We start from the raw sequence: 15,044 nt of genomic DNA, 5'->3' as shown, positions 1-15,044 counted from the left end.
CTACATTTCAGAGGCAAATATTATCCTTTTACTCCACTACAATTATTTGAAAACTTTAGTTACAACTTACTGTAGATTTTGATTATTATTACAAAACATACAAATATACATACCCACTTCAGCCCTACACAAGCTCACAATGCGTCGCGATGCGACACATTGTGAGCTTGAAGATCAGCTATTTTTGGTACTTTAAGTACATTTTGATACCAAAACCTTTGTACTTTTACTCAAGTACATTTCTAATTCCTGACTTTTACTTGTAACAGAGTATTATATTGATACTTTTACTTAAGTAATAATAATAATACATTTCATTTGTAATGCACTTTTCATTCACAAGGAATCTCAGAGTGCCACGTGGTAAAACATCATCAATCATATAATGTTAAAAAGCAGGATTTAAAAACAGATGTGATTAAACAACAATTCAACACAAAAATGCCCTCTGAAACAAAAACGTTTTCAGGCCTATTTTAAAAAACAAGTAAAACATTTGAGTACTTTTTCCACCACTGATATTGAGATATTGAGAATGGTGTCCCCACAAAAACACTCCAGGTGTATCCAAACCAGAAGCCATGGATCAAAGGTTTTATTAAAGCTGCCCTCAACGCTCAAGACATTACTTTTTCCTCCGGAGACAAAGCCTGGAAAAAAAATCTATTTTGCTCTCCGCAGAGCGATCGAGACAGCCCAGACTGAGACACAGTTCAGTGGCAATGACCCACGTCCAGCAGTACAGTATGTGGCAGGGAGGGACTAAACACACAAAATCAGACTTCAAAGGAAGACCCAGCTGCGTAGCTTACATCGCTGCCTCCATCCCGGACGAGCTGAACACTTTTTATACACTTTTTGAGGTTATGAACACCAACCTCCCAGAGGGGGGGCCACCACCACCGCTGACACCAACAGTGCTCTGGTCATCACTGAGGACAATGTGTGTGCAGGACAGGCAGTGGTGGAAAGTAACTACATGTACTCAAGTACTGTACTTAAGTACAATTTTTAGGTATTTGTACTTTACTTGAGTATTTCCAATTTCCAATACTTTTACTTCTACTCCACTACATCTCAGAGGCAAATATTGTACTTTTACTCCACTACAATTATTTGAACGTTTTAGTCACTACTACACTCTAGTTACTTTGCAGCTATAAATGATTACATTATAAAACATATATTAACCACTTTTGTCCTATTTTATACCTAGGCTATTTGAAAATAGCTGATCTACAAGCTCACAACGCTTTGCACCCGCAAAGTGGCCCAGCCACGCGGCATTCCAGGGCGAGTGATCAGAGCGCGCGGGGCACAGCTGGCTGTGGGTTCACGGACAAATTAACAACCTGTCCCTTTCCCTGTGTGTAGTCGCCTCCTGCTACTGTAAATGTCATCCACCATTGTTCCGATGCCAAAAACAATGCAAGGTACTGTAACATGCTTAAATGATTTTCGTCCTCTTTCCCTTACTCCCATAGTGAGCAAAAGCTTTTGAAAAGCACGTTAAAGAGCTAATTTGTAGCATATTACCAACCACCCTGGACCCTCACCAATTTGCAACAACAGTCCACATCGCCCTCACCAACCTGGAGAAGAGTAACTCTTATGTGACAATGTAGTTCCCTCCAGACCCGACACCAAGCTCTACCATTATTATCGCTATTTTATTGCTAAAGGCCATCAGGTCCTGTACCGATAATGTTTTTTATTTCTAAAAATGAATGCCAAGGAGGCCAAGATGTCACGGTAAACTAAAAGGATATACAGTACATTGTACTGTATGCACACACAAATAAACTATGTAATGTATTCTTTCATTTGCACAGACACTTCTTATTTTGACCAGTGAAGTACAGTACATTGACTTTCCTATGTATAAAACGTGCTATAGTCCAACAAACATGACTTACTACATGGAACAGTGCTGTTACAATACACTGTCCCATAGGGAACGGCTGAGCAAACCTGCTCTGTCCATTATACAAAAAGTCTGTGGGCTTGGACATCTGTGTGTGTGTGTGTGTGTGTGTGTGTGTGTGTGTGTGTGTGTGTGTGTGTGTGTGTGTGTGTGTGTGTGTGTGTGTGTGTGTGTGTGTGTGTGTGTGTGTGTGTGTGTGTGTGTGTGTGTGTGTGTGTGTGTGTGTGTGTGTGTGTGTGTGTGTGTGTGTGCGTGTGTGTGTGTGTGTGTGTGTGTGTAAATGTCTGTACCGACTGCTGCAGTGCTGCATACGTGTGTATATTGCATCACTCTCTGGCTCCTCTGCATATGATTGTCTGACTGCTGGGGAATGCTACAGTCCAGAACACTACAATATGTCAGGGTAAAGCCACACACAGACAACACGCCACACAGACAACACGCAAACACACTTATAAATGCAATGCCATATCAAGTTTTGTCAGACCGAACATCATCTCAACAACTTTAATCACCTCAGATCATCACATAATGTTAACATCAAAATGAAAGGGTTATAAATGAAAAACTATGATTGGACATAATGGACTCCATCTACATAAACACATGCAACTAAATGGTAATGGAAAATCAATAGTCGGTGACAAGCTGCAATGTTTTGCAGCAAAATTCACAAATGTGTGTGCCCAGCATTTGGGTACATGTTTGCATGTGTGTGCATGTGTGACTGTGTGCGCACGTGCGTGTGTGTGTGCACACACACACACACAATTGCACACGTATACCACCATGCATGCATAAATCTGTAACTAACTCCCAGTACTTACTACTCCAAGCCTTTGCAACAGCAACAAAGGTTACATACATAGTTATAATTGGACAGTATTTTCAAAGTTACAATAATTTCAGGGGATGCAGTGCTTATAATGTAATGAGTGCAATAATGCTTGAGACAAAATTACAGCGTGCAGCAGAATGATGTTAAACTAACATCACATGCTTCCAGTTTGCTATGAACTCACATGATGCAGTTAGAACAACGAGAGATATTCTCCTGCAGATGTGTACTGTAAGTGACATCACTGTATATAATCTAATAAGGAACTTAAAAATGAAATATGTCTTCCTGAGATGAAAGAAAATGATTCAGTTTTTATATGGGTCTTCTTTCCTGCTGTTTAAAGTCAGTGTTGAAAAGTCACGGTCACATTGCATAAACTCTTCAAGAGAATATGACCATAAAATGTTAATACTTTAGGATAGAATTTCTATCATTTCTATCATAGAAATGACATTCCACTATCTGGCATGGCAATTCAGCTAGTACAGGAAGGAAGGATAGGACTTCCTATGGTGACAACACAAACTTGAACCGTGCGTCTGTAAAGTGAAGCCAATAGTTGAAATTGCTGGCAGGGGATGGGGGGAATCCATGCCTCTACTCTGATATCTTCCTCATTGGTCATTCATTTTTATGGCCGGTGGGGATATGTTTTTCCCTGCTTCTGGTCAGACTGAATTAAATGCAAGCGATAATAAGCCACTAGAGGTCACAGTTTACCGTGCATTTTATAATGGCTGAGCGGCGTAGTGAGACAGGAGGCGCTAGCTCAGCCATTATAAAATTATAGGCAAACTAAGGTAAGCTGCGAGTGGCTTATTGCTTTTCTAAAATGGTTACAACTATGGCAACGTGAAAATCATAGACAGTAGACACATCCCAATTAAAACAGTTCTTAATAATAATTCACTATAATAATAATACTTTTCTACAAGAAAGTAGTTCCCGGCTTCCCAGCACAAACCAGCTTGCCTATTTACTCAGCCAGTCCAGATGGCTGTGTGCTAGACCTCAAACTTTTCCCAAACAAACACATAGAGAAACAAACTTAACTGTTAGCTTAATCTCTTTGTAACTAAGAGATTCAATAGAAATTATATATTTTTTTAGAGACAGATTTAGCTACAGCTACGTCTGTGAACTTCCTGTGTAAAATGCTAACCTAGCTACAGCCTAGTGGCCGAGAATCCAGCACAGATGGTTTGTGAGGGAAGGGGAGTGCTTGTTTTTGCAAATAACGCACCTGTGATTGATATAAGCTGATGTAAGGAGAAGATTATAGTGTGTTTCACGTCTACTAAATGGAAACCAGCCAATCAGAGGATTCAAGGATTGTGACTATAAGTTTTAGAAACATTTTTTTTTGGGGAGACGTAGAGTGATTTATGATATTAATATTTATGTTTGATAATATCACAATTTAACAATTTAATAAGAAATGCATGTTAACCACATGAATCACTTAAACCAGGGGTCTTCAACAGGGGGTCCGGGACCCCTAGGGGGTCCTCAGAGTTACTACAGGGGGTCCGCCAAATCTTTGTGATATATATATTTTTTTTACATTAACCACTTGGACCCTAGCATACCTTTTCTGATGAGAACTTTAGCCAAAAATAGCAGATCTACAAGCTCACAACGCCTCGCAGCGCGAGGCGTTGTGAGCTTGTAGATCTGCTATTTTTTGGCAAAGAGTTATAGGTGTAGAGGGGGAAAAGCAAACGAAACAGCAAACGTTTATCTGAAACGCAATTTTATACAATATAGAGGGGGTCCCTGCTTCATCTCTCTCTCAGCTAGGGGGTCCTTGGCCTGAAAACGTTGAAGACCCCTGACTTAAACCCTATATTTCCTAAGTATGTCAATAGTGAAATTAACAGTAACTAAAACTAGACAACTACTAGGAGACAAAGTGAAGTAATTTATTGCCTTCTCTGTGAGAACTGACATGTTGGGGATATTAATTTGTGTGCTGACGCATCTGTTATTTTCACCGAATGTTCACCCATTTTTTGACGAATGTTCACCTATTACGACATGCCCAGAATAGGGACATAGGGTTCATGTGGTTAAAGAGCCCATCCAATCACCAGGACGTACAGTATTGATCCCTGCAGCTACACGTCTACACAGTATGTCTAGGGCTGTTGCAATAACTATACCTCTGCAAAACCTCCGTGGTGGCACAATACCCTCAAGGCATAGAAAACAGCCAGAACATTTTTGTTGATTACATGCATAATGTTTTCTTAAGTTTTCCACTTCATTGTTGTGTAATATGTATTTAAAGGGCAAGACCACTTTGGTAGAGGTTTGGGTTGTGTAGTTACCTTGCCATGATGTAACTCCAAAAGTGGGCAAGAAATAAAAAATAATTGCTCCATTGATTAGAAATTGATAATTCAAAATATGCTCCTCATTCACTTACATTGTACGGTAAAACAGCTCTCAAAGTCACTCTTTTAGCACATACATGAACCCAAACATAGCTGATTCAGACAATATAGAGCATCACCAAACCCAGTACTGTTTGTTTTTTTAATAAAAATGTCAACTTCCTGTTGATTTTACTATTTGAAGATCTGGATCCGGATCCGCCGATCCAGTCCGGGTTTTCTACTTATTAAAAATGGCAAAATCAAGAGGAAGTTGACATTTTTATCAACAAAAAAAACAGTACTGGGTTTGGTGATGTTCTATATCGTCTGAATTAACTTTGTTTGCGTTCGTTTTTGTGCTAAAAGAGTGACTTTGAGAGCAGTTTTACCGTACAATGTAAGTCAATGAGGAGCATATTTTGAATTATCAATTTCTAATCAATGGAGCAATTATTTTTGATTTCTTGCCAACCTTTGGAGTTACATCATGGCAAGGCAACTACACAACCCAAACCTCTACCAAAGTGGTCTTGCCCTTTAAGTATGTAGGCACTTTTTAACCTGAAGAATAAACTTAATTAAAAAATACCTTCGACTAGGCAACGCATTTCTTTCCTCCCCTCTGACTGATGCGATCACACACACTTGGAAAAGGTTATTTTGATTGTGATCATAGGCTCTAGGCCAGGGGATTAGGTGGAAAAGACTGTAAACATTTTCTTTTTAATCGTTAGCCTCATAGCATAATTGCTTAAGTCATATTTAAATTGTTTCAAAAAAGAAGAACTGAAAAATCACTTAGGCAAACTCATCTTGCCTAAATCATGTTTATCTGCCTACGGGTGCGGTCACACCAAACTTTAATTCTGCCAATGAGGACGGATTCTGCCAATGCTTTTCAATGGGAACAGAGCGTTTTTTTGCAGAAATCCGCAAATGGCAACAAACCGCTCCGTTCCCATTGAAAAGCATAGGCAGAATCCACCCTCATAGGTAAAATTCCAGTTTGGTGTGACGCACCCTAAGGGCCCTATCTGTGACCTAAGGGCCCTTGTGCACCGCCTTACCCCTTATCCCAAAACTTTTTGCCATTTTTTACTATTTTGAAAAACTTTTTAAAATAGTTCAAATAGCCGATCAACAAACTCACAACGTGTCGATGTAGATCGGCTAGTTGAACTATTTTGAAATGTTTTTAAAATAGTAAAATATGGCTAATAGGTTTAGGGCTAAGAGGTAAGGAGGCACGCAAGATAGGGCCCTAACTCCACTCTCCTAACACTGCTGATTCACCCTGCCTTACTGCCTACAGTATGTCCTCAGCGTATCAGAATGCTTGTTAAAATAATTTCTGCCTAAGTCAAAAAGTTGACTTAAAAGGACGACAGAAAGTGATTTTGGAATGTAGCAAGCATTCTGATAGGCTGAGGACATAGGCAAATAAGGCACAATGAAGTAGCAGTGTGTAAGCACCTAGCTACGTACTGACATTTCCTCCCCTGTGTGCCAGAGTTGCACTGAAAGCTGTGAGGGAGCCTAAGATTAACATTTTTACAGTCAACTAAAAGACAAAGTCGGGAGCTGGGCGGGAATAGTACCGTTGACTGACAACCCCTTCAGCCAATCGGCAGTTCGTTCCACCACCACCACCACAGAGCAATGTGACGCAAGGGGACTTTTGAAAGGGCCATGCCGAAAATAGGTTGCTTTATACGGATACATGACTATCACTGCCCGCCCCTGTTAGTTCTCTGAATTTTTATTTTTAAATAGGCTGTCATGATTAATTGACCACATATATGAAGTTAAACAACTAAATGCTATCCGAAAAAGGCCATCTTCCGCCTTTGTGTAAAAAAATCACACCCTGTGTGAAGGTAGCGGCGCCTTTGATACATTTTGTCATCGATATGTGTTTATAATGTATTTATAGCCATGTGTCACGTGACGCTTGACCAATCACTTTGTTGACGCACCTGACCAATCAGAGCGTTGACGGGTCTGACCAATCAGAGCGTTGACGGGTCTGACCAATCAGAGCGTTGACGGGTCTGACCAATCAGAGCGTTGACGGGTCTGACCAATCAGAGCGTTGGCGGTGAACACGGACAAAGTCAGGTATAGAGCAGGATCCGCTCTATACCTAAAGGTATAGAGTGGCTAGCGCCGCTAAAAAGAATATTGCAACAGATGTCCTCAGTCACTATCTGGCTTGGTAGACATGGTTCCATTTAGTGGAAAAACCTGGGCCACGAGTGATCGTTTGTACTGTCTACTGTTCGGTGGTACAGAATTTTGTCCAAAAACAAGTAGATAGTAAAAATGCCTGTATGGCTTACTTACTTTCTGCTTTTGTTGGGTACGCATTCACACATGGAGACTTATCCATACTGGTCTTTCCTGTAATGCATTACAACTGGAATAGGCGTGATCAAAGGTAAATAAATTGGCCATGATTCTACAATGACGCAATCTATCAACGCACATCTGCATCATGGCAGTGAATTCAAACTTCAAATGTAAGCTAGTTTGTCAGTCTTTGTTCTCCAGATTTCTTTACAACAGAATTATACAACAGTCTAATAGTGCTAAGAACAGTGACAATGACTGTTTAACCGATCTATCAGTTGCTTAGTTCCAAACTGAGTCGACAGATGCTGCTTTGACTTGACATCTGGCTGACGTGCCGTCTACGTTCTGTTGGTCTAATGACTGAATAGGGAATTCTAAATCTCCACGCCTCTGGAGCGGTCACCAATCAAAACAAGTTTATCAAAATAAATCTGTCTTCTTTTAGATCTATTTTTAAAATAGTTTTTATTGCCTCGCTTAGAATTTAAAACATTTTCTGACATTGTTTTAATGATTTTCTGTTATGTTCCATAAAGGCCTAAATGAAAAGGTTGCTGTAGTGTTCTTCATGCATTCATTAAAACACAGTTATCATGAGTGCAAAGTTCCTTCTGACACAAAGACAGTACAAATGTCTCAAAGGTATTATTCATAGCGATTCTTTATAATCCATACTGATGAATATCAAAAGAATTAAGAGAAATGTATAGGCAAAGACTCGAGGGAGTGCGGTGCCTGCCGCCGAGTCGTTCAGATATGCGGCTGTCCAGAACCGCCGATCAGACCAATATGCCCATGAGCATGACAATATACAGGGTATGGGCATATACTAATTATATCAGGGATCTCCATATATGGGCATAAAAGGGGTACTCTGACAAAGCTCCAAATATGACTCAGACATATTGGTCGGATCGGCGGTGCAACGTAGGTGTGAGGGCCGCGAAGCGACCCGAACTCTAGATGCGAGGGCTGCATAGCGGCCTGAACCTCTAGTACATCTAATTTCACAGACCATGAGACTATAACCATGCCAAAACCTCAATTTTGCCATTACAAATTGTTCGTTTAGCCAGGATAGATAACTATACAACGCATACAGTATAACAGAATAATAAAAACCTCCACGCAACACTGCACTGCAAAAATCACTATCCTTTCAATTTTTGCCAGAACAAAAGTCAAAGAAATGAAAAAAAGAATATATGGCTTGAAAAAGTATATAGTCACTTTGTGAAGTTCCAGCAAAAACTACGGATTATTATGATGCAAAGATTGGGAGCATTCTGTCCTGTCGTTTTTGCATTTGACCATTAGCTGACTGTAGACAGCCTTAGGGCACCGAAACTCCATCGCTGTCTGTAATGGGTGACATGACTAATCCTGCTTTCAGGTAGTTCCTCTCACTTTCTCCCCTGTGATTAGCAGCTGATTGCTTCCTCACAGCACCCTAGCTGTGGGCCAGAGGCCAACTGCTCAAACCGCACACATGCAGGCCATGACTGGCAGCCAGGTAGCCATTTCCCCTTGCATATAATTATTATTATCATTATTATGACTACTAGGTTTTTTGTAGCGAGCAGCTTGCTGCCAAAGTTACTGACTGCCACTGTTAGTAGCTAGTGCTGAGCAAGACGCTATTTATGAGTTTATGGAAATTAAATTAAAAAACACTGTTGGTTCTGTGGAAATGGTTTGGTGTTGTCTTTGAATGGAGACTCTCATTTCCTCCATTCTTTTCTCTACCTCCACCCCCCCTTTCCCCTCCCTGTTCTCTCGCTTTTCTTTATCTCCATCCCTATCTGATCTTTCACTTTGTCTTTTCTGTTACTTGCCCTCTCCCACTCAAACCCATCACCTCCCTCACTCCATACTGTATGTTTCCATAACCAGCCTAAGGTCAAAGGTCAAAGTCACTGTAACCTCACAAAACACGTTCATTAAAGTCTCTTGCCCTTCTTAATTTTTTTTGTTCGCTCACTCACTAACTTATAGCCAAGCCATTATTCTGAGAAAAAGCCATGGATGTAGAGGGTTTTTATGTCAACCACAAATTGCTAGTGCAAGTGTTGCAGTTCTAACATGTGAAACCATGCAGAGCCCATTTACTGGAGCTGGCCAGCACACCATGTCATGTTAGAATGTGAAAATATACGCGGTTATGTACTGATAAAGCTCATTAAAAAGTAGGGTAACAAATATGTTGAAGGAGGAAACAGACCACTCAACTACTTGGCAAATAGCTAATGAGGTACTTAATGGTCCAAAGATGAGAACATACAAAATGAGTAGTCAATAGCTAAGTGGAAAGTATGTTCAGTTTAACTTTGGAACTCACCGCTGTATCTACAGTCCACTGTTGTAGATTGAGTTGCCACCTGAGACAACACTACCATGACCCAGGGCAATTTCCTTGTATGTGCCCTGTTTGCAATAACGAGCTTTCTGATTCTCTAATTATGATATTGGCTACTGAAATGGACCAATTCCCCATTGGGGCCAAATAAAGCTTTATATTTATCTATTCATGTAAGCTTTGCTGTGAATAAATGTTCACCAAAGCCCTGCTTCACAAGCACACAGGCGCATGTGGAGATAGGTAGGTACATTGCTCAAGGGCACACCGGGTGGTACTTATATTATTTGTGATGAAACGGACACTTTCAGCTCTGTTCAGGGGCCTTTACTTTGACCTCTTGCTATTAATTCAAGGGGGAGTCGTATCCTGTCTGAGGAAACTCCCAAATCGAGATTTAATGGATGGCACCCTCATGGCCAATACACACGATGACACATATTATTCACACAGGCACATAAAGTCATAAACACACACTTAGGAGCAATTGGCAGTAATCCTGTGGGCGTAGTTGCCATGAGGCAATGTTCGCTTCCTCAAAGTCTGAATTCTGTGTTATTAGGACTTCCTGTGGACACCTGCAGAGCACACATACGCATTATATGCATAAGCGTGTGTGCGCACACACACACACACACTTGCGTGACCACAGCAGCTGCTGAGCCATCAGAAAGCAGTCAGCCTTGTCTGGGAAACTCCACTCTCTTCCTGTAAGTGTCTCTCAGCAGAAAAGACACCAGCCTGTCATCACACATATTAAACACGGCTTAATGCCTGGGCAAACTGCAAAGGTGAATGGGGAAATACTGCTGGCATTGACTTTTTCTTATTCTTTTGAGGATGCACATGTAGTGGTTACTAACCACTATGTTTGCATTTAGCGTTGCACTTGCAAATTCTGCACTCGGCACTACACAAACGCAAGAGATGAATATGCAACATCCCTTAGCTGATTTGTAGGAGGACGTAGTAGATTGAAAGTAAGGGAATAGTGGAAAATAGAATAGGTTCATAAGAATCCCAGTGCAACATGACATTAAAGACTGCTCTCTGTAGACCCACAGGCTGGTACAGGAACAGATCCTCCGTGTGCCTTATTTCAAGTTCCATCCTACATCCCTCCACCTATAACTCTGGTATACAGTATGTGGTGAGTGTTGTGGTTAGTGGGTTGTTTGATCAGGATTCCACTATAGAATGGCGACAGTATAGGAATTGTAGCTCTATTGTTTTTTCCCGGTAGATACTGAATCTCTGCCTGGCAGGCAAGTGGGCATGGAGTGACAAAAAGATGTAGGTGGAGGAAAGGTGTTCACCAGTTGTTCCCAACAGTGAAATGTCAGAGTATTTGGTCCACCTTCTAAAAACCCTGAAGTTTCTCTCTAACATGCTGTAGTGTGAATGCTACCTTTCCAGTTGACCGGGAGTTAAGCAGATAGGTCAAGAACTGCTGCGAACTCACAGTCTTGAGTTTGAGATAACATCATCTGGAATAATGCATTCAGCCTGTTGGGTGGAAACAGTCTGCCTTTGCTATGGGAATCATGATGATTATTCAATTTCAATTGTCTGAGATCAGCGATCCAAATAAAATGCATGGAAATGATCTTATTGACATAAGGATTACAATCAGCTCTGCATTTCAGCTTCCTCTGATGGAAAACTACAGTCATGAACGCAATGGGATTAAGTTAAATGTTGAACAATGGGGCCCAATGGGATTTGCCAAGGTTTTTCTTCATTAGTCAAAGAAGACTGACACCACCAGACCTGCTTTTACATACACCTACTGTATAACTTATATACACAAAATGTCTTTTTCTCATCCCACTTTACTTTCACCCCCCTTATATCACAATTTTAAGGTAAAAACACAACACATTTCACTGACTTTTCCTCACTCAGTGCAGCGCAGTGATCTTGCACTGAAAGCAATCAAGACAACCTGCAAATAGTTTTTTTTTTTAACTAAAAGGTCAAGACTTCTAGGACAGGTTGTTTGTATGGACGTATGTCAAACTACAGTATATCATTCATTCACTGTAAGTATGTATGTCTGTTTATATCAAGCTAACAATGCAACACACTGTGACACGTGGTGAGCTTGTAGATTGTCTATTTTAGGGGAAGAGATGTGGTGTAGAGGGAAAAAGGAAGGTACCTAGTGGACCCCTGGGGGACATAGGGGTTAAGTGGTTAATAAATACAGCCTTTGGAGTCCAATCTGGTACATTGTCTCAGACTCAGAGAATTACAAGCAGCAACCCTGTCTAACCTCTAGTATTTCTGGGACCACCTGACCATCCCACACTTCCATAATCCTGTCGTTTTAGGAAACGGAAGGATGTGAACAATGTATGGGGTTAACCAGTCAGACTACTCTCCTCCTATCCCGTTCCTGACACCTTCCTGGGGAGAAGAGGAAGGAAGGAAGCAGGCTAAATATTCTTCTCATACTCCCTTATAGAGACGATGTACAGTACACATATTACTGTATGTCAGCATGTCTGTCTGTGTGTGTGTGTGTGTGTGTGTGTGTGTGTGTGTGTGTGTGTGTGTGTGTGTGTGTGTGTGTGTGTGTGTGTGTGTGTGTGTGTGTGTGTGTGTGTGTGTGTGTGTGTGTGTGTGTGTGTGTGTGTGTGTGTGTGTGTGTGTGTGTGTGCGTGCGTGCACGCGTGTGCGTGCGAGCGTGTGCGTGTGTGTGTATGCGTGCAAACAAATTTAAAGCACATTGATTTAATAAATAACGGATAAGTAGTTAATTGTATAAACTATAACAAATACAACACACTGCTACACACTGGCAGGAAACAAGAGCTGAATTCTGTAAGTATAGAGAAAGAAATGCCCAGTAGAAAGAAGTCAATAAAATACGTGAATTATGGGGTGTAAGGTTTTTTTCTTTTCTTTTTTTCTTTTTAAATGACAGACACAAGAAATTAAAAAAGTAAAGCCTAATTTATGCTTTAGTGAGTTGTATTTTTAACAGAAAAACTGTCATTGTGACACAGCAGGGTGGGGGGTTAATGTGTGTTTGTGCATGTTTGTATGTGCGTTCATGCATGTGTGTTTACTTTATTTTGTTAAAAGAAAATAAGATTCATTCATACCTGGCAGAAACAGGTGGCATGGTGATTATGCAGAGTCACGCTGTAAGGACCAGAACTCTGCTTCTCTCTGCCCACGTTGGCCTGGGCTGGCATACATACTAGCCAGTATGACACTGTTGCTACTGGAACGGACAGGGGTGAGTGAGTGAGTGAGTGAGAAAGAGAGAAAGAGAGAAAGAGAGATTATAAATTCTAATTATCTCTACCCCTTGTGCCCATGCACACTACAGTGCGTACATTGCACATGTGTAAGCCTTGCCCTCTGCCAAAGTCTCAAAGGACCCCAAAAACACCCCACAAGGGTCTCCACCTTTGCAATCATTTCCCTCTCTTCCTTCTATTCCATTGCCTGGAACTTGTTCTCTGCTGTTGTGATCAGTTGCTGTTGGTCGCCATGGCTGCCAGTTCCCACCTGGTGTGTGGGGGCTCTGCTTGCTCCAGACCGTACTGAATAACTGCTAGCCTGAATAATGTCTCCAGACCAGGACTTACGTAAGTGAAGTCTAAGATGTACAGGTCAGACACCACAGTGAGAGTGTATCTGGATGAATCTATCCTCTAAAGAGGATAGTCTATACTCTATGACATCATTGTACAGGTGAAATAGGCACAAAGTACCAGTCATCTGTGGCGTCAGTCATGTCAGTGCTGTGTTCGGGCAGACAGACATAAGACATAAAGATGGGCTATATGAAAGTCAACTTAAACAACTTATTTAAACAACGTTTTTGCCTCCGGTTTCATTTTTCTCATGCTCAGCAGGAACCCCATTTAGCCTATTTTGTTGACCCCTATGGCCTTTCCTCTAGCACCACCCGTTGGCCAATATTTCTTACACACAAAATATCTCAAAATTGTCCACCCAACCCTTTGTCCCAAATAAGATTAATCAAATGAATCTACTATCTGGAGCAGCATACCCTCTGGTTGCCTGCTAGTGGTATCTCTCTCTGCCGAACACTGTGACAAGCTTGTTGGTTAAAATGACTATGATGTGACTCCCCCTCTGTGTAGCTCTCTTTGTCTGAGGTCTCTTTCCCTTTCTCTCCTTCTCCCAGCATGTGCCATTCTCTTCCCCTCACTCTCTCCTTCTTTACTCCTCAACGACTGACAACAATGGTTGACGGATATTGTGGGAAGCAGGAAGCAGCAGGATAGATCTTGGCTCAATCATATCGGCCTATCCAATCCTTTAATTGTTCAACCCTGGAGGAAATGCATTATGGGAAATCCGACACGATTCAACACACAATGGTTAAGGGTTCAGCCAAAAGTAGCAATTTAACTCTTTACGCACCCCCCTCACCCTCACATACACACACACACACACACACACACACACACACACACACACACACACACACACACACACACACACACACAGCTATACACAAACAACATATTTGTATACATTACAGTTATCGCCACGGTTACAGTTATCGCCACAGAAACTTGTAAGTCCACAACGGGTTGCATCAAGACACGCTGTATGTGTGATCGGCTATTTTCGGTACGTTTGTGCAACACTGTCATACGATGATACAAAATTATAAAATAGGGCATGAATTTATGAAAAAACATAAAAAGATGAAATATGGAGAAACAACGTTTCTGCCTGACAGCGACGTTATGAGGACTGTATTGATTTCTAGAACCTAACCCTAAATGTTTGCTTCCTCACAAACAATATAACCTAATCTTAAACCTTCACCCTAGCTCTACATCCTGGTGTAGCCGGTATCATTGATATGAATTGGATCTAAACAAACACGCTGTACGCGCCATGCATACACTCGCTTTGAAAAGTCTGGTGTAGATCGGCCGTAAGGTCTGACCCTGAAATCCTTACAAAGTGAGGACCAGCAAATTGTTGGTACAAGACATGGATAAAAGAGCAAGAACCAATACTGTAGGCCTATATATACATACAGTTTGATATACACTCACAATGTAATCTCTCTCCTCTCACTTACTCTCTCTCTCTTTCTCTCTGCACAGAAAAGTTTCTTTCTTTCTAAGGAGGAGGGTGTCTTCATCTGTTTTGCTTACAACAGCAACAATATCCTGCCTGGCTTCACAAGTT

Source organism: Gymnoscopelus microlampas (genome assembly GCF_963454915.1).
Source record: "Gymnoscopelus microlampas genome assembly, chromosome: 1".
Lineage (NCBI taxonomy): Eukaryota > Metazoa > Chordata > Actinopteri > Myctophiformes > Myctophidae > Gymnoscopelus > Gymnoscopelus microlampas.
This window is presented reverse-complemented; position numbering follows the sequence as displayed.